Source organism: Panicum virgatum, chromosome 7N (assembly GCF_016808335.1).
Source record: "Panicum virgatum strain AP13 chromosome 7N, P.virgatum_v5, whole genome shotgun sequence".
Lineage (NCBI taxonomy): Eukaryota > Viridiplantae > Streptophyta > Magnoliopsida > Poales > Poaceae > Panicum > Panicum virgatum.
In genome coordinates this window covers 20,392,230-20,410,493 of record NC_053151.1, presented here as the reverse complement: position 1 = coordinate 20,410,493, position 18,264 = coordinate 20,392,230, and the positions used below count along the sequence as shown (strand labels likewise).

General features: G+C 43.4%; 1 long non-coding RNA gene and 1 pseudogene across 1 annotated transcript; one reads left to right on the top strand and one right to left on the bottom strand.

Annotated features, from left to right (window-relative positions):
- Positions 1–3,834: 3,834 nt before the first annotated feature.
- On the bottom strand, positions 3,835–4,244 carry LOC120682756. The gene is made up of 2 exons (XR_005678596.1): positions 4,050–4,244; positions 3,835–3,931 (listed from the first exon to the last, which is right to left on the bottom strand). It is a non-coding gene; the product is annotated as an uncharacterized LOC120682756 (long non-coding RNA).
- A 5,436-nt stretch (positions 4,245–9,680) lies between these two features.
- Positions 9,681–18,264, top strand: part of LOC120683880 — an 88,355-nt pseudogene continuing 79,771 nt past the window's right edge.

Below are 18,264 nucleotides of genomic sequence, written 5' to 3'. Positions count from 1 at the left end.
CAGAGAAGGTGCGTGCCCGAGAAGAACGGGTTGCTTCGATCGAAGGTGCACTTATAGCTAGCCAACAGCAGCCACCAGAAGCCAGATCAACGGCTCAGCTGGAGACTAGCCCCGTCGGCTCGCAGCGTCGTAGCAGCGTCGCTTCAACGGAACACCCAGCCGCAGATCGAGAGGAAACGGTTGCGGAACATTACCCCGTAGACGACATTGCTGTGAGGATCCCCTGTGAGCTTCTATTTCCGCTAAGGAAAAAACTAAAAGTAGTCGCTCATGGGGTTGCTAAAGTCCCTGTTCAAGGCGGGACAATCCATGGCATGACAATTCCAGAAGGATATGCTAGAGTCATGGTTGACCGTATCGAGAAAGGATGGGAAGACCTCGACCTCGAGATCCCTGGAGGTGATGGAGAAGAGGAACTAGGACAGGCCCTCCACACTTGTATCTGTTGGAAAAAACAGTACATAAAAATTGCAGGAAGGGATACTAGCCCGTCTCCGAGGTCACCGCCAGCTGCTCAAGGGTCTCCGAGGCCCAGTGTGGATCCACCATCACCGCCCGCAGCCCAGGACCCCAGCGATAGTCCATCGCCGTCACCGGCCGCTTCCGCGGAGCCTAGTGTTAGTCCGCCTACGCCATCTCTTCCCCCCGCAAAGAAGAAGAAATCTGCTTGGGTGCCGCCACCGCCACCTCCAAGATATAAGAAGACCCAAGAACGAAAGAAGAAAGAGAAGTCATGTTACGAAATGACTCCAGAGGAATTGGATGTTTGGGTGCAAGAAGACGTGCGCAAGCAATTGAAGCGAAAGAAGCCTCCGCCAAAGGAACCAGTGGATCTGGCAAGGAAGAAATTCTATCTATCCATGATGTGCCAACCAAAGCCTCCACTGATGTCGGACTACGACCACTCGATTACAAAATCATGGGAGAAGAAGAGTAATCGGGGGTACAACCAAGTCCCCCAGCTCGGCGAACAACCCAAACAAAGCATACCCCCTCTAGTAGTGCTTTCAAAAGAGGATGAATCTACTGCTGAGTTTGTCAAGGAAACGAACCTCACAAAAGCTCAGCTCCTAGGTCAGGAAAAAATCCCGGTTCACCAAGGGGCAGGAAGAAAGCCATTTTTACTGGGGGAAACTCTGATGTGGCCAGAGTTGATTGACACCCTACCAACAAGAATGCGTGAGTTACATCAATGGTACTTGAAAGCATGTGCAGAGGGGTATATAATGCTAGCTGCTCGAATTAAACATACCCATTTCTATCAGGGAATGGATGACATTTGGATTGATTTTGACCATTTTTTGTTTCTATTCCATCAAGACGCCCTAGACAAGTCCCTCGTCAGTGTATGGTCTATGTAAGTGTTTTCTGTCAATTGTATACTCTAGCTCTACTAAGTTGTTTAGATTTCTCATTCCCTCCTTTTATTTGTAATCGTGCAGGATGAAAATGCAAGAATGCCGAAAGAGCGGGAATTACAACGTTGGCTTCATAGATCCGAATGTTATACATAAGGAGTGTGTACGCCAATATCCTAATCGGTCCAAGAATAATTTAGTCATGTCCTTGGAAGGGCAGCATGATCGCACATTCATTCTGTTGCCGTACAACTTCAAGTGAGTCCTTTCACTTTTTGAGTCACTTCAACTAGCCAATAAGTGTATATATCTAACATTTCTTATATCCATGTGTATGTATCAACAATTTCCACTGGATCCTACTTGTGATCGAAATCGATCGGTCCCGAGTTACTGTGTGGGACTCCTTGAATAAGCCACCAGAATTATATCAAAATCTCGTAGACATCATGCAAAGGGCATGGTCTCGGTTCCTCAAAACACAATTAGGAGTCGTGTCAACACCGACTGAGCTTGGATTCAAACATAACAAGCCGGTACGAATATCACACATCTACTTTCATTTATTCAAATAACATGAATATTTCATAACATGTATATATCTATATAGTGTTTGAGATAGAACCAAGGAACCAACCTATGCGGATACTACGTATGTGAGCACATGCACTTTTTTTGCAGAGATACCAAGAGGGTGACACAAGAAAACTTCGAAGTACGTATAACATTAGAAACAATTTCTAGTATCTAATTCCATGCAGGTACTAAATTAAACTATTGGTGTTTATTTGTTGTTGACAGATTTGGAGTATGAAAGAGAACCTCATCGAACCGGAAAGAATCGAGGCAATTCAAGAAGAACTCTGTGGATTCCGGTTGGATGAGGTGATAAATCCAAAAGGTGAATTTCATTCCGATCCAATGATAAGTGTGGCTCGAGCTGATAAACTCAACAAACGCCGCAAGAAGGATGCCGGTGCCGATGACGATGCAGATGATTAGAATTATTGAAGAATTTGTCGGAAAAAACTTATGAGAATTCATACTTGTAAATATTATTGTCTTTTATCCATGTATGTATATAATTTCTAACATTTCTTTTATCCATGTTTGTATATAATTTTTTTATTTGCTTTGCTCCATATACAAATACAAATTCTAGATACGAGTACGAGTACGAATACACAAACCGCTGCGAGTACGACTACTAATACTAATTAATTGAAATTGAAAGGAAAAGAGAACAAATATGAAGCATCAAAAAGAAAAAAAATCGTTTAGTACCGGTTGGTAATACCAACCGGTACTAAACTGCTCGGCCTAGCTGCTGGCGTGGCCAGCAGTTTAGTACCGGTTGGTGTTACCAACCGGTACTAAATAGGCCGTTTAGTACCGGGCCAGCTGACCGGTACTAAGTGCGCGTGCACTTAGTACTGGAGAAGCGGTACTGGTCGGGAAACCGGTACAAACCGGGGGTTCCCGACCGGTACTAATGAGAGATTTTCTAGCAGTGTATATACCATTCACCACATATTAATAGATGTATATACCTAGGTCATAGGTCATAGACTGTCTGTTCTAATCTGCACACACACCGCAACGACACCCCGACTCCGGCCGTCTCGCGCTGCCGCCCTGGCTACACACGCCCTGGCTCCGGCCGTCCTGTGCCGCCACCTCGGCTCCACGTTTGTGTTGTGCCAGCATCGTCACCACTGTGACCCTCGCAGGCAGCCCCGGCATTGACCCCATCAGGCGCCACAGCCCCCACCCCTGCAGTGCGCTGCCGCTGGTGCCGTCGTGGGGAATCACCTTTGTTCGCTGCTGCCCAAGGAGCCCCCTACGTGTGCCGCCGGCACCTCAAATCGTCGGCCCAGGCAGCCAGTCGCCGCTCCTGGTTTCAGAAGAAGCCAGACTGCTAGAGGAGAAATAATCTGAACCTGAAAGGAAGAAAAATGGACGTGTTCTGTTCTAATTCCCGCTCTGATGACTTGTTGCAAAGCATATATAGCAATAGTCCAATAGATGAAGCCATGGCCGTTTTCCTATTCACAAACTGGTTGCAGGCAACAAAGAAATCCTAATCTTTCCTCCTATAGGAAGCAAGTGAGTAACACAATAGAACGTGGAAAATTCAAAGGTACCCTAAGATAGATTTAGTAGCAATGCAACTAAATCCCCTAAAAACATATCATTTATATATACAATGTTGTATATAATATGAATACTAAGTAGCCTGACATTGCAAGCAAATTGTGGATATCACAATATGTAACAGCTCATATATGAAGGTTACAGAAAAAGAAGAAGACGAAAAAAAAACAGGTTGGCACTCTATGACTCTACAAGCTACAAACACTACACATGATATCTGACCAACAGGACCCTGTTGCTCATTTGGTACAGAGTGGTTAAATAGAAGAGCGCATAAAGAGTAAATAAGCAAAAGGAAATTAACCATCATTCCTCCACAAAATTTGAACCATTGTAGTACCTCATAATAGCAACGTTGTCATTATGTGTACAGAAGCTTCATCAAGTAGTACGTTAAACACCATCAGCACAAACATTGACTACAATTAGAAATATCTCACTGAATATTTTTTATAAGCACAAAGGTGCTTATCAAGCACATGAGTCAGACCAAGGTAACCAAATAACCCAAGAATGTGCAGAGAGCTGTGAGCATACCAGCAGGCTGATCTGATAAATAGTGCCATGCAGACTGCCAAGAGTGCATTAGTGCGGAATGCTATGGAAACTTCATCAAGAAATGAATTAACATCACCTATAAGCATTGGCTGTAATTTAAAACATTCACTGAATTATTTGAGATAAGAACATAGGTCATGCTAACTCATTGTAAGAAACAAAAAAGAGCAAGCATAGTACATCACTAACCATTTTAGTACCCTTTCTGAATTTAAAATTAATAATTAATTTAGGTACCGGTCGTACCTGCATTTGGTACCGGTCTCACCATTTTAGTACCGTCTGGTACCGTACCATTGGTACCGTCTATTTTTGCACCGTCTAATTTCGACCGATGAACGGCTCTTATTTTTTCCAACCATTGTAAGTGGACAGTATTTTGTGGGGCAAAAATCGATAGCGCTATTTCAGCATACCTCGAGATTCATGACTCTAAGTAGACAGTATCAGCTGCAACCTGTGGCCTCACATGCGCCCTATGCCCCAAGCCCCAAAAGGCTAGCAGGGCCTAGGAGATCCGGTGTACCCGTGGCGGCATGTCCCTAGTGAAACAATGAATATATTCTATTTGTTTAAGTGATTTTTGAATAAAGTCTACCTTGTGTCACATTAGATATTTGGATGCTAACTTAGATAATTAAATATGAGCTAATTATAAAACTAATTACATAAGTTGTGGCTAATTTACGAGATTAATCTATTAAGCATAATTAATCTATGATTAGAAAATGATTGTTGTAGCATCACATATGTAAAATATGTAATAATTAAGCTTAATGAATTCATCTCACGAATTAGCCCTTATTTATATAATTGGTATTAAACATCTGATGACTGAGACTTAAGTTTGGCCATGGTGACCGCAATCGTTTGACTGCCATGTAATGATCTCTGCTCAGCTTGGCACCACCTTTGTGGCAACTCCCACATCGCCCGACCGGTGCCATCGTGTGTTTCTCTAAATATGGAGATTACGATTATGAAAAACTAGACTACCAAAAATCTACTACCTCTATTCTTTTTTTAGACACTGCTGACCTTTTGCTCAACATTGGTCCACTTGTCTTATTCAAAAAAATTATGTTGTACTGATCATTTATTTTGATGTAGTTTACTTTATCATTGAATATATTTAAAAATAGATTATATTTTCATAAATTTGTATTATTTTTTGAATAAGATGAGCGGTCAAATGTGGTACAAAAAGTCAACAGAGATGTACATTTAAATATGGAGAGAGAGATATATAACAAACTAAAGGAACCAATCCTAAACAAACTAACTAGGAAAGTAAAGTCATACAAGATAAAGTAAATGCGGAAACATAATAAGGTAAGTAAAGAGATAAGTGCAAGAAGGATGCAAACTCCCGAGTAGACACGATCATGTAACGTGGTTCGGCACAAACGCCTACGTCGACGGGACACCGAGGCTCTTCCGATCACCGTCTTGCACTACGCCACCAAGGCGATGCCGGCAAGCAAAGGCAAGTGCGCACAAGACACCGAGTCTAGTGCACCGCCACCTTCTCTCTCGGTCACCCAGCCGAAATCCACTACGGAGCTTCTCCACCAAGGAGGGGGTCTCCTCTTCCCCCGCACAAAGTGTCGTTGCCACTCCACACCGAGTCGGAGGGTCACACGACGGATCACAAGGATTGCTTGCCGCAGCAAGACTTCTCTCAAGGGAGCTCTCTCAAGAACTAATCCCTATTACAAGCACTAAGCACTCTCACAAGTGTGCTTAATCCTATATGATGTACAATGAAGCACTATGGTGGTTGGAGATGATCTTTGGCTCTTGTATATTTCCTTGGTCTCCAGCAACCTCAAATGAGCCGTGGGGTGGCATATATATAGCCTACACACCCCAAACTAGCCGTTGGAAAAAGGCTGACAAAAAGCGCTATCACCGGTTAAACCGATGCTCCCGTTTTTGTCATCACCAGTTTAACCGGTGAGTGCATTTTCCAACTAGCCGTTATACCTCAACGGCTACCTCAATCGACCGACGTAATCAACCGATGCAGCGTCGGTTTAACCGGTGAGTGTAGTTGCTGAAAAACTAACTCTCTAGACAACAGCACTGACGTTCACCAATATCTAATCGTTGGTTTAACCGTTGTATAGAATTTCCTCTGTCTTCATCTATTAATGCACCGACGTATGCAATTTCTTTAGCGTCGGTTCAACCGGTGTAAAACCCTAGCCTGGTGTACTCCAAGTCAATGCACCGATGAGTGTAAAACACCCAACGCCGGTTTAATCCGGTGCCAAACCCTAGCCCGCAGACCTTCTCTGTGATTGCACCGGTGAGTTCATTTTGCCCTACGTCGGTTTAACCAGTGATAGCAAAATGTTTCTGTCTTGATTTCTTTGACTTGGTTTTCTTCACGGTCTCTTCGATTTTGTCCTTTGGACCGTAGTGGCGGCCCTTCGGGCCTTGCTATACCTATCTTCTCTTTGTCATCACTTGAACCTAAAAGCCTGAGAATGGTCATCTTAACAATCATATTAGTCCAAGTGTTGTGTGTGTCATCAATCGCCAAAACATTATATTGAAATATGGTATAAGAGGTCATTTTCGCTACACCATGTAATGATCTCTGCTCAGCTTGGCACCACCTCTGTGGCAACTCCCACATCGCCCGACCTGTGCCATCGCGTGTTTCTCTAAATATGGAGATTACGATTATGAAAAACTAGACTACCAAAAATCTACTACCTCCATTCTTTTTTTAGACACTGCTGACCTTTTGCTCAACATTGGTCCACTTGTCTTATTCAAAAAAATTATCTTGTACTGATCATTTATTTTGATGTAGTTTACTTTATCATTGAATATATTTAAAAATAGATTATATTTTCATAAATTTGTATTATTTTTTGAATAAGATGAGCAGTCAAATGTGGTACAAAAAGTCAACAGAGATATACATTTAAATATGGAGAGAGATATATAACAAACTAAAGGAACCATCTTTATTGTGTCGCATACAATGAATTACGTTTTGACAATTTCATATACATTTAAATTTTATTTATCTAACATCGCGTGTGCGGACGCCACCGTAGACGCGGCCTGCTCCTTCACGGCGCATGCACGCAGCGGCAGTGGCGGAGCTATATGTAGGACATACGGGGCTGTGGCCGCACCTTGGTCTAGAAAATATATTAGGCCATCACTAGTTAAGCAGTAAATCAGCTGGGTTATAGGCTTAGTAGCAATCGCGAGCTAACTATATACATTGAGTAATGGTCTCATCTCCACACATACATAGACATGAGTTTTGCTTTGTTTCTTTGGGCAAGTCTGCAATGTCAGTATGAGGAGGGAGGAACTCTTGTCTCGCTACTGGCTCGCTTGATACGTTCGACTGCTTGTTTTTGCTATAGTTACTGTATTTTCTGGTTTGCTACATAAAATGGTTCGCTGGTCTCTACATTAATCAATCAATTCGTTATTTTCCAACCCACAACAAATAACACCAGCTTCTGCTTGCGTGGTAGGAGTATAATTTTGAATAGTATTTTTTTAGTTTTGGTTATGGTCAACATAACTGTTGAGCTATAAAAATGACAGATGCAGCGATAATGAGTACTCCTCCAACTCTGGTTGGCTCCCCCTTAATTATTATATCTCAAGCTCCGCCACAGCGCAGCGGTGAGCGGCCTCTGGGCTCCGGCCTTGCCTGACGCCCTCATCGAGTCATCGTCTTCGAGACCAATTAACAGCCACAGTGCGCTCCTCCCTGACATCCTTGGAGCAAACTGATTGTATTATTATTGCCTGAATGATCTGGCAGCATTTTTTTTAAAAAGGGAAATTTTATTGATTTCAAGCACAATACATCAAGGTGATACATCGTCTTGAAAATTTCCCGATCTCTGCCTAAACGACACACAGCCTAAAAAGAGTTTGATAAAGATCCTTCCACACTAATGACTGTCAATCCGAAGACTAGACCGCCACCCATGTGCCCGGGCAAAAAAAACCTTGGCCACCTGTGCCAAGAAATGAGAGGCCGCTACAAGCTTGTCCTGCAAAGTATACTTCTGAAGGATAGCCCATGTACGGAGCCAGTGCGTAGTTGAGTAGATAACCTGCAAAAAGGAAGATTTTTTGTTATCGAACACCACCGCATTTCTGCATAGCCAAACAGACCAACACAAGGCTGTCGCGCCCAGAAGTACTAGTGGCTTATATTCTTTAGAAATTCCATTGAGCCAACTCCCACACATACTAGGCATATTATGAGGTTTTGGTATGCCCCAGGCCGCATAGACCGAAGCCCATACCATTCTCGTGAATCGGCAGTCAAAAAACAGATGTTGTATCGTTTCATTCTCATGACAGAAACAGCACTGTTGGTTCCCCTGCCAATTCCGTTTTGCAAGATTATCCTTTGTAAGAATGACGCCACGTCTAAGATACCAGAGGAATATCTTTATCTTGAGTGGGGCTTTTAATTTCCATATTCTCTTATTTAGATTAGGAGTGTTCTGATTGATTAAACCCAGAACATATACTGATTATCTGGCAGCATATACTGATCAAATACCCTTCTTGCATTGTTTCATCCCCGTCGGCGCGGTGATTACGTGAATGCATATGCAACCTCTCATGTACGCTCACTCGCTCAGGTGCAGGTTGGGACTTGGGACCAACCGTCCTCCTGCAACGCCCAATGCCTCATATCCTCATGCCCTGCGGCTGCGTCGTTCCACTACTACAAAACAGGCCAAAAATCTAGGCCAAAGGAACCACATGTTGTTTGAACCGGTCCTAATGGGAGACATCAGCACCGGCTGCATCAATAGCCGATACTCTTGCGCCGAGCGCTGGCAAGGCGCGCCACGGCACAAACCGGTGCCAATGCACTGACAAAGACACCGGTTAAATCCTTCAGTCGGTACCAAATTGGCCATGCATCAATGGCACCGGGTGGTGGCACAACTCGGTGCTTATGGAGCAGACATTAGCACCGGGTCATGCCATGACCCGGTGTCTCTGCTGGCACTGGACATAGGCACCGGTTGGTGCTTTCAACCGGTGCTAAACAAGTACTTTTGACACCGGTTGATTAGCACTAACCGGTGCCTTTGTGCTCCTACTACAAATACCCCGTCCCCTTCTCCCTCCAAGCTGCCGTGAACTCACTGTTCATGGCAGCCGAGTGAGGAAAGGGGACGATTTTTTTCATTTTTTTTAAAAGTTAGTAATACTATTTTCAATACTTTTATAAATTAATTTTGTAGATTAATTTTGTAGATGTAGTTAGCACATGATTTAGTTTATACACATAATAAATATTTGTAGATATATTTTTGGACCCGATTTAGTTTATGGTTTCATATTATTGTTATATAAAATATTAGGCATAAGATAACTATTTATTTATATATAGTTAGGATTTGGATTATTTTATTTTTATATTAGGCATGCATAATATATATATTTATAGTATATAATTTTGATGACACTGCAATTTAATTTGTTTCGTAATCAATCATTGTTTAATTTAATATATTATTATTTTAGCTTCAATTTTTATTTAATAATGGTTATGGTTACACTAGTTTGATGTTAATATATAAAATATGAACCCAGATGAGTCGGCAATGGATGTACATGGCCGACCGACGTTCAAAGGAGTTCATTGATGGCGTGCATGAATTCAAAGAGGCAGCCGAGAAAAACAAGTATGGTGGTTTTGTTCGTTGTCCATGCAAATTTTGTATAAATGAGAAGGATTACTCATCATCAAGGACCATCCACAGTCACTTGTTCAATAGTGGTTTCATGCCGAACTACTATGTTTGGACGAAGCATGGAGAAAGAGGAATTATGTTGGATAATAATGAAGAAGAAAAGGACAGGATTCCTGACTTTGCAGCCAATTACGGTGCTTTTTTTGATGACACTGCAATGCGTGAGGCTGAGAAAGATGCTGAAGGACACGTTGTAGAAGATGATCTGGGTCAGATGCTGCACGAAGCTGAGGAAATTTGCGAAACAGAAAAGGAATCGAGAGATCTGAAGCGTATGTTGGAGGACTACAGAACATTGTTGTACCCAGATTGCAAACAAGGCCAAAAGAAGTTGGGTACCACATTGAAATTGTTGTAATGGAAGGCATCAAATAGTTTGTCTGACAAGGGATTCGAGGAGTTGCTGAAACTTATAAAAAACTTACTCCCTGAGGGTAACACCTTGCCGGAGACAACATACGAGGCAGAAAAGGTTGTTTGTCCTTTAGGATTAAAGGCACAGAAGATACATGTTTGCCCTAATGACTGCATCTGATGAGGACATCACCACGCTGGACATGCACGAACCGGCCTCATCTCCAAGTTACAAGTCGACTCCAACTCGGTCTTCATGTTCATATGAGATTCAGCCAACACCCCTGCACGGTTTCGGCTATATCTCCCTCATACAGAGTCGGAATGAGGTGATCTTGGATGCGTTGGAATCGTGACGACGAGTCGCTTCTTTTGGTTCTGGTCCCACCTCCAGAAGCCTCGTGAATCATTCAGTGTGACCACGGAAAGGTGTTGTGACACCTGTTTTGGGCCTTTTCAGGCTTTGTTGTCGGGCCTTAAGCCCAAGTTGTGGGCACCCCACCCCTGGACGCCCCCAACCCTAGGTCGCCCCTAGCTCATAAACTTAGTAGCCACCGCTGTTAGACTTGGGTTTTGTTTAGTTCTTGTGTTTTTCTTCGAGATACAGAGATTGATTCGTTGTAAATGTGGTGACAAGTCCTTTTACAGTGATCCAGGGCCCCCGTTCTTGATCTCCTCCACTATGTTGATTAGTCCTTGGCAATCGAGTTCTTGAACCCCACTTTGATTTTTGCTTCATACACATTTGCAATTTCAGATTGCGTGTTTATCCTTTCTTGCTTGTGTTCTTCGATTTGCTTGCAAGAAAAGCCTTCTCGGCGAGGTCAATCAAGCGGTGGTGTACCAGTTGCAAGCTTCGAATTCGTGCCTGATTAGAAGTCAGATCGCCAACGTCACGTACTCCACCAATCGAATCTACCCAACCTCTCGGAAGATCGGGCCTACTCTTTATCAAGGGGTATCAGATTTCCCGTGAGGTATTACCCTTCGTTTCTCCCTTTTGATTCGTTTCGTCTCACTGTCCAAGAGTCCACAAAAACCTTACAAAAAAATATCACTATCCTAGAACCGTTTTAGCCTTTGCAATTTCGTTTCAAATTTGCTTTGTTGAGTTTGTGTCCGTGGTCAAGTCTTGTTGCTGGTTTAGTGTGTTCTTAGTCGTAGTTCAATCGCCCGTTGCAGTTTGTTTGTTTCCGCCGCTATCCCATCCACCTTTACCCAAACAACAAGTCGATCCACCCCATTACTCGACTTGCCCTCGCTAGCCGCCTTGTGTGAACTCTCGTCGCGCCAGCCCTAGATAGGTTGCAAGCCGCCTTGTTATTTCGCCTTGCATCGCAGCCCTTCTTGATTTCATCTGGCGAGACCTATTGTTGCACATACCAGGGATACTTTGCCCTAACTGAGACGCTTTGCTCAGTCGCATTGCCCTAACTGCCGGGGATAGGGAAGCTTTGCCCTAACTGCCGCTGGCCAATCTGCCGAGTTGTGCCTTTGGAAACGCGTAACTTGAGTTACCTTCGGTAAAACAGGCATAACTTTTCACTCGGTGCTCCGATTTGGCTCAATTTTTTACAGCAGAAAGGTAACGAAATTCTGCACATACAATAAAGAGCTAGTCAAATTTAGACAATCTCTTGGAGATGCTCTTATCTTGTGTTACGGATCGATGCATTCAAAGCATATTTCTAAAAGAAGAATTTCTTTCTGATGATTAAGAGCGAAGCAAGGCTTGCACAACTTCATACTGTTAGTTGGTAAACAAACTTTGTAATAAATATAGTTTGGATTGCATTGACCGGCTCCTGGTTCTTGTAGCTCACGCGTAGATTTAGTATATGCTGTTTGTAATCTGTTTGGGTTGTTGATAAAAGCAAGGGAGCCGGCTAGATCATCTAGACTATATAAATATGTACCCTATTTCGCCGTTTTGTGCAACAATTATTAATTAACATGCAATCACTGGTGTTCCGCCTACACACCTCTGATTTGTTTTACCCAGCAACTGATGGCAGGGACTATTGTTAACTGGACACACCGGAGCAACCGAGGCAATGCAAGCCTCAAGCAGATCGATGGTTGGACACAGTTACATCGAGGCTGGTACATAACGGCACCGATTGACTGTTGGCTGCCAGACAGTTACGGGTGCCGTTATGTCAATGCTAAACTCGATAGTTTGCCGGTGCACTCTTTTTTTCAAAAAAAAAAATCATGTAGAGCCACTGTACTGGAACCGTTGATCATTATTACGATCTCTCGTTTGCTTATATTTTAACTGCACCGTCACAAATAGGACCTAGATAGTATTACACGACCTCAGCGGTCTAAATAGTAAATATGTATGTGTCTTGGAGCTACCGTATAGCTCTTGGTTGGATGCAATTCCTTAAACTATTGCTGTTAACAATAGCAAACGGATTAGGAGGACATGGTGGTGCTAATAAAGCACCGCCACTGCTTACGTGGGAAAAGAAGCGAAGGAAGCGTATGAGTGTGTCCTAGGACCGAGCGGCCGATGTTTTTGTTCCGTCCGTTTTAATATAAAGAAACCAAGTTTTACCTGTCTCAAAATAAATATCATTTTAGTTTTATCATAATAAGTTAAATTTCCTAAACTTATTTGGTACAATAATTATTTGTATTTTTTTCTATAAACTTGGTTAAAGTTTCGAAAGCTTGATTTAGAACAAAACTAACATATTCTGAGACCGAGGGAGTACAGCTAGCGAGTCTAGTTGTAGGCGCTGGTTGTGGCAGCACCCTATATCCAGTGGCACGGGGATTAACCCTGTACTCCCTTATCAAAAACCCTATACTTGTTGAGTAAAAAAAACTATATACTTGCATCCGTGATCGAATATTCTTTCTGAAAAAAACATTTGTCGTTGTTTATACCGAAGGCATGTGCCTCCCAGAGACTTGATTAGACCGGAGTGACCGAGGGCTTAATGCTTTTGGGTGGTTTGAACACAGTGAAGGCGGGATTCGATATGATACCCGGTTATTATCGCGGACAACACTAGGTTCCCAAGCTCTATATAAAGTGGCCCTGTCGCACATGATCATCAATTCATCATCATATATATGCGGAAAGCAAACCAACTCAAGATGGCTGAAAATTCACCGAAGCGCATCATTGCAATAGCGGGCCTAGCCGCAAAGATCCTGGTGTTGACGGCGCTTGCCCTTGTCTACTTGGCGGCGGCCGCGGAGGCCCAGGCGGTGCCGACCTGTGGCTTCCAGGTCGGCGGCGCTGTTTGCGGTGATGGCCGCTGCTGCAGCAGGTTCGGCTACTGCGGGTCCGGTCCAGCCTACTGCGGCTTCGGCTGCCAAAGCAACTGTAATGAGGGTCCTGCTCCCGCACCCACACCCAGTCTCGCTAGCGTGGAGCTGGTGAAGGTAGGTGAGCAGTGCGGCATTCAGGCTGGCGGCGCCACGTGCGCTAACAACCTCTGTTGCAGTCAATTCGGTTTCTGCAGGCTCGGCGCCCAGTACTGCGGCGTTGGCTGTCAGAGCAACTGCCATGGGAGCCCCACCATTGTGGAACCGGTGAAGGCAGTTCAGTGGTGCGGCATCCAGGGCGGTGGTGCCTTATGTGCCAATGGCCTCTGCTGCAGCCAGTTCGGCTTCTGCGGGCTCGGCGCCAAGTATTGTGGCGTTGGCTGCCAGAGCCAGTGCTCGGGGCCATGACTAGTGGGAAAGCTGAGAGGCGGCCCATGAGTCCATGACATCGCATATTCGCATGCATGTTTTCTACTACCGGAACGAGCTAGCTATATATCTTGTGCCACTACTATATGTCCTAGGTATTTACATGGGGGCTGAGTTATGCGTGTTCATGGCGAGGCCTCTGGGTGTGTGTGCGCACTGATGAGTGTGTTTGAGTGGGTGTGCTCTGCTGAGCCTGGGATGGCATGTTGACACGGGCAACGGCGAGTTTGTGGCCATGCATGTAGCGAAGAATAAAATGGATAAACAGAAAATATATCCACAAGTCTTTTTTTTCAAACACAACAAACTCACGGTGTGGGACAAATTCCTTGTTGTGTCCAGATGCTGTCAGTGTGTCCTCGACTCGCTAATACATAGTATATATACATACCCGGGCTTCACAGACGGGTGCAAGCAGGCCGGCTTCTCTTCCGGAGCTAGCACAATCATCAGTTCACCTGGGCCATCCAGAGCCCACTCAGGCCTATCCCAATGCTGGGTCTTATCTTTGGGCCTTGGGCTGATGTGGCAGGGAAGAGGTGATGTGGCAGTCAATTAAATGAGCCAAAGGCAAGACCTAGGTCTTAATCAAGATCCAAGGTCTTCACAACAACCGATAAAGTAAGACCTGATTTTATTCTCCCAACCTATGGTCTTAAGGTGGGTCTTCCCACTTAGGACCTAACCTCAAGACCCAATGCATTGGGAATGTTGGGTTTTAAGTTGGGTCTTCCCACTCAAGACTCAACCTCAAGACCCAATACATTGGGAGTGGCCTCATGAGTCGTGAGCAACCACGACGGGTCACCGGGATCGGTCTGGATAGGTCCAACGCCAGTGAAATGCATTTATCAGTTCACTACGGACGTGCCGCCACTGGTGCACCGGATCTCCTGGTAGCCGCCGGTTGGGGGCTTGGGGCTGTGCCACTGGAGCTGCCATCCATCAGCCCCGCACATCACACGCTATTAAGGTTGGCAATAGTGGGCTATATGTTTTATCGGAGGGCCATCAAAATCGCTATATTGGCGCTATAGAGCCGCTATAGCCCGCTATTGCCAACATTTTTAATATCGGGTTAAACATCGCGTGGCTTCCTTCCCAGCGCTATAGCAGCACTATAGCGGCGCTAAATCCTGCTATGGCCAACCTTGCACGCTATATGACGGCATCCGCCGGAGCCCATAATATGCTAGCATTTGGACATGGTAAGAAATCGATCCCGCAGAGGCGCACGGATTTATGCCGCACAAGGCACAACTGACCTGTGGCTTTCCAGTTTTTTTTGTTATCCACGTGTAGTATGAGTTGTGCTGGAGTGTGGTGTATACATATAGGTATTAGTCGTGTTTGTTGTTTTTCAGGAAACGTACCTTGAAACTTGACAAATCTATAATCCATCGTCACTTCTCGGTTCTTGCGTGATGCCCAACCAGCCTTCCGTGGCACAGCGCCACGCCGGGCCATGGACTGATCACCGACGAAACATGCTGCAGTCGTACAAGAACACAAACGAGTGTCTATAAAACGACACTCAATTAAAGAAGATGAAGAGAAGTACTCAATCATTTCCATTTTCAAGGAAGATGTCCCTCAAAATTATATATTCTCACAGAAACATTTTTGAAAGAAGTTAGTAATGTAGATTCTCTAGATAGAGGAACTATTTTTCTTTTCTGATTTCTAAAATCTGATAGAATCTAAGAAACATTTCTGACTTTTTCTTTGAACCTATTAATCATTTGGAGATGATTCTCCAGTATCATCGTCACTTCTGGGTTCTTGCGATGAGAGATTCATTGGACCCTTCGCCTTAAGAAAAAAAGAAAAGAAAAGAAACTTAAGAGAGGCCACTGATGCTGCCCCCCGCATGGCATGGTCGACGCGGCCACAGCACGGTGCGGGCCCAACATAGTTTGATCCAAAGGCATATAAAAATGTTACAGAAAGTAAAAAAAAAATGACATTGTTCTAGTTCTATCAATCTGTGCTCCTGCACAATTTGTTAATTCTGAGAGAAATTATCTTTTAAGCTTGTAGATAAATATAGAAACCATGACTAATTATTTTACGGTACTACAGAATAACCCATGTTTGCCAGCTCATCACTGCACTTGAAACTGACAGAAATACAACTATTATTGCTGGTTCCTATGACAGCAGTGAAGCACTCGATAGTGAAACATGAAGCTATCACTGCCGGTTGACACGAATCAGCACTGAAACCTAAATTATTACTGCTGGTTGGTGTTACAAACCGCAGTGAAGCCGCGTGTTTCCATTGATTTTATTCTCACTTCATTCTTTTGAAAATCGTCAAAACATTGCTCCAGGAGCTCTAGTAACTATTATTGAATTTTAGGTATGGAATTAAACACGTCTTGGTGAAGATCCAACAGGCTCCAGTGAAATTCATTGAAAATGACAAGGAACATGTTCCGGACGAAATCGTACATAAAAAATGTTCCGGTGCCAAGAACCGTGAAGATGATAGTCCATCAGATGAGGCCTGCCTGGGGACACTTTATGCCATCCGCTCAAGAAAACGTGGCTCTCAAGCTCATTTGACAGGAACGACATATAACAAGGATGTCTATAGTCTCCCTGAACGAGAGTGGACCGAGTCAATCTAGAAATGACAAACAGAGATGCTGACGTGGATGCACTATTCTATTTGGAAATTCACTAGTAATTCACTAGTTTTATTACTGATGTGCGTTGCTACCCTCTCTTTTTCTTCTATGTCAGCAGTGACCTGAACCACACTCTCTCTATAGAATTAGATTCCCAATCAACCAATAAATCGGTTAGATCAGCAGGCTCGTCCCCAGAGACGCACTCTAATTCTTAAAGAAATACTCCCTCCGTCCCAAAAAAAAAGTTCATGAAAGGTTTGGGCACAGGAATTAAGGAAGAGGAGAGAGATAGAGAGTGCATAGGAAATGAGGAGGATTGAAGGAGGAGAGAGATAGACACATACTCTCCCTATAGACTTTTTTTGTGGGACAAATTTTCAAACCCTTCATGGACTTTTTTTTGTGAAACGGAGGTAATAATAAAGAAAGAAGAAAACAAGTTCATGGAAGTAGGAGACCACTATTATGTTGACTCAATGGGCCTAAGAACGTCGTTCCTCTTTACAGAAGTTGAGTCCGAGCGAGATGCCTCGGCTGGACGATGCAGGTTTGCCTAAGCTACTTCATTCTTGCTATTCTTGTGAGAAATGATATTCTTGAGAATAGGGCCCAGAGAGCGCCAGTCTATGAAGGGAATTCTTCGATTTTGGGTCGGATCATGGGTCAACTTAATAATAGGCACACACCCCTTTGCTCCAAAAAGGTTATCGAAAAGATCTTGTAGACTGAAAATCCGCGGGTTTACCATAATAATCTGTTGACCAGGGCGTTTCGCTTCGAGAAAGTAGGAAATAGTAGGCTTGCCGGTTGAAAACACGATCTGAGAGTGATGGTCGTACGAACCGATGTGTTGGACGGGAATTTTGAAGCAAATAAATTATTTGATACTTTCAAATGATCTCAGATGAAGAAATGATATACATGAAAGTTGTAAATCTTGACTAGATTAACAACTTCATAGTTGACAAGATTTTTATTTGAGGTCATTTTGGAACCGAAACATATGCTACAAGTTTTAGATCTATTTTAACAAATGAATTTCTAAAATTTTAGAATTTGTAGTTGACAAGATTTTCATTTGAAGTTATTATAGTTTCCAAATGGGTAATACAAGATATTGTTAAGTGATGTTAAAAAGCAAATATCTCATCTTTGTACACATCTGTTGGTGTAGTTGGATGGTATGGAAGGATCGCGCGAAGCTGGTGGTTGCGAGTTCGAATCATGGAAATTGTGTTGCATGCACAAAAAATCACGCGAGTGATGGGGGCTATTTGGAAAATTTCAAATATTTTTTTATTTTTATTCATAATAAAAAAATATTATTTAAAAGTTATCCACTGGCAGTGAAGGGTGTACCATTACTACTCGTTCGTATTACAAACTAGGAGAGATAGTGCCTCCACTACCGGTTGTAGATCCGATAGTGATGCCAGGTTTTGACCCGGCACAGAAGGCTGGTTCCAAGTAGTGATTAAATCTTTTGACCATAGGAAACTTTGATTTTTATCTGAAACTTCAGCTTCCAAAAAACATGGTTTTATGGTCCAACATTGGTAACAACTAGTGCCCTATACATAGAATGCACTGTGAAAACCCCATATTGATTCAAAGACCATATGGATGTCTTTCTTTCATCTTGGACGCTTATTACTCGAGCCACTAAATGGTGCCAATCCAGTAAATTATTGCTAGCCAAAGATCTTCTAAAAGATATAT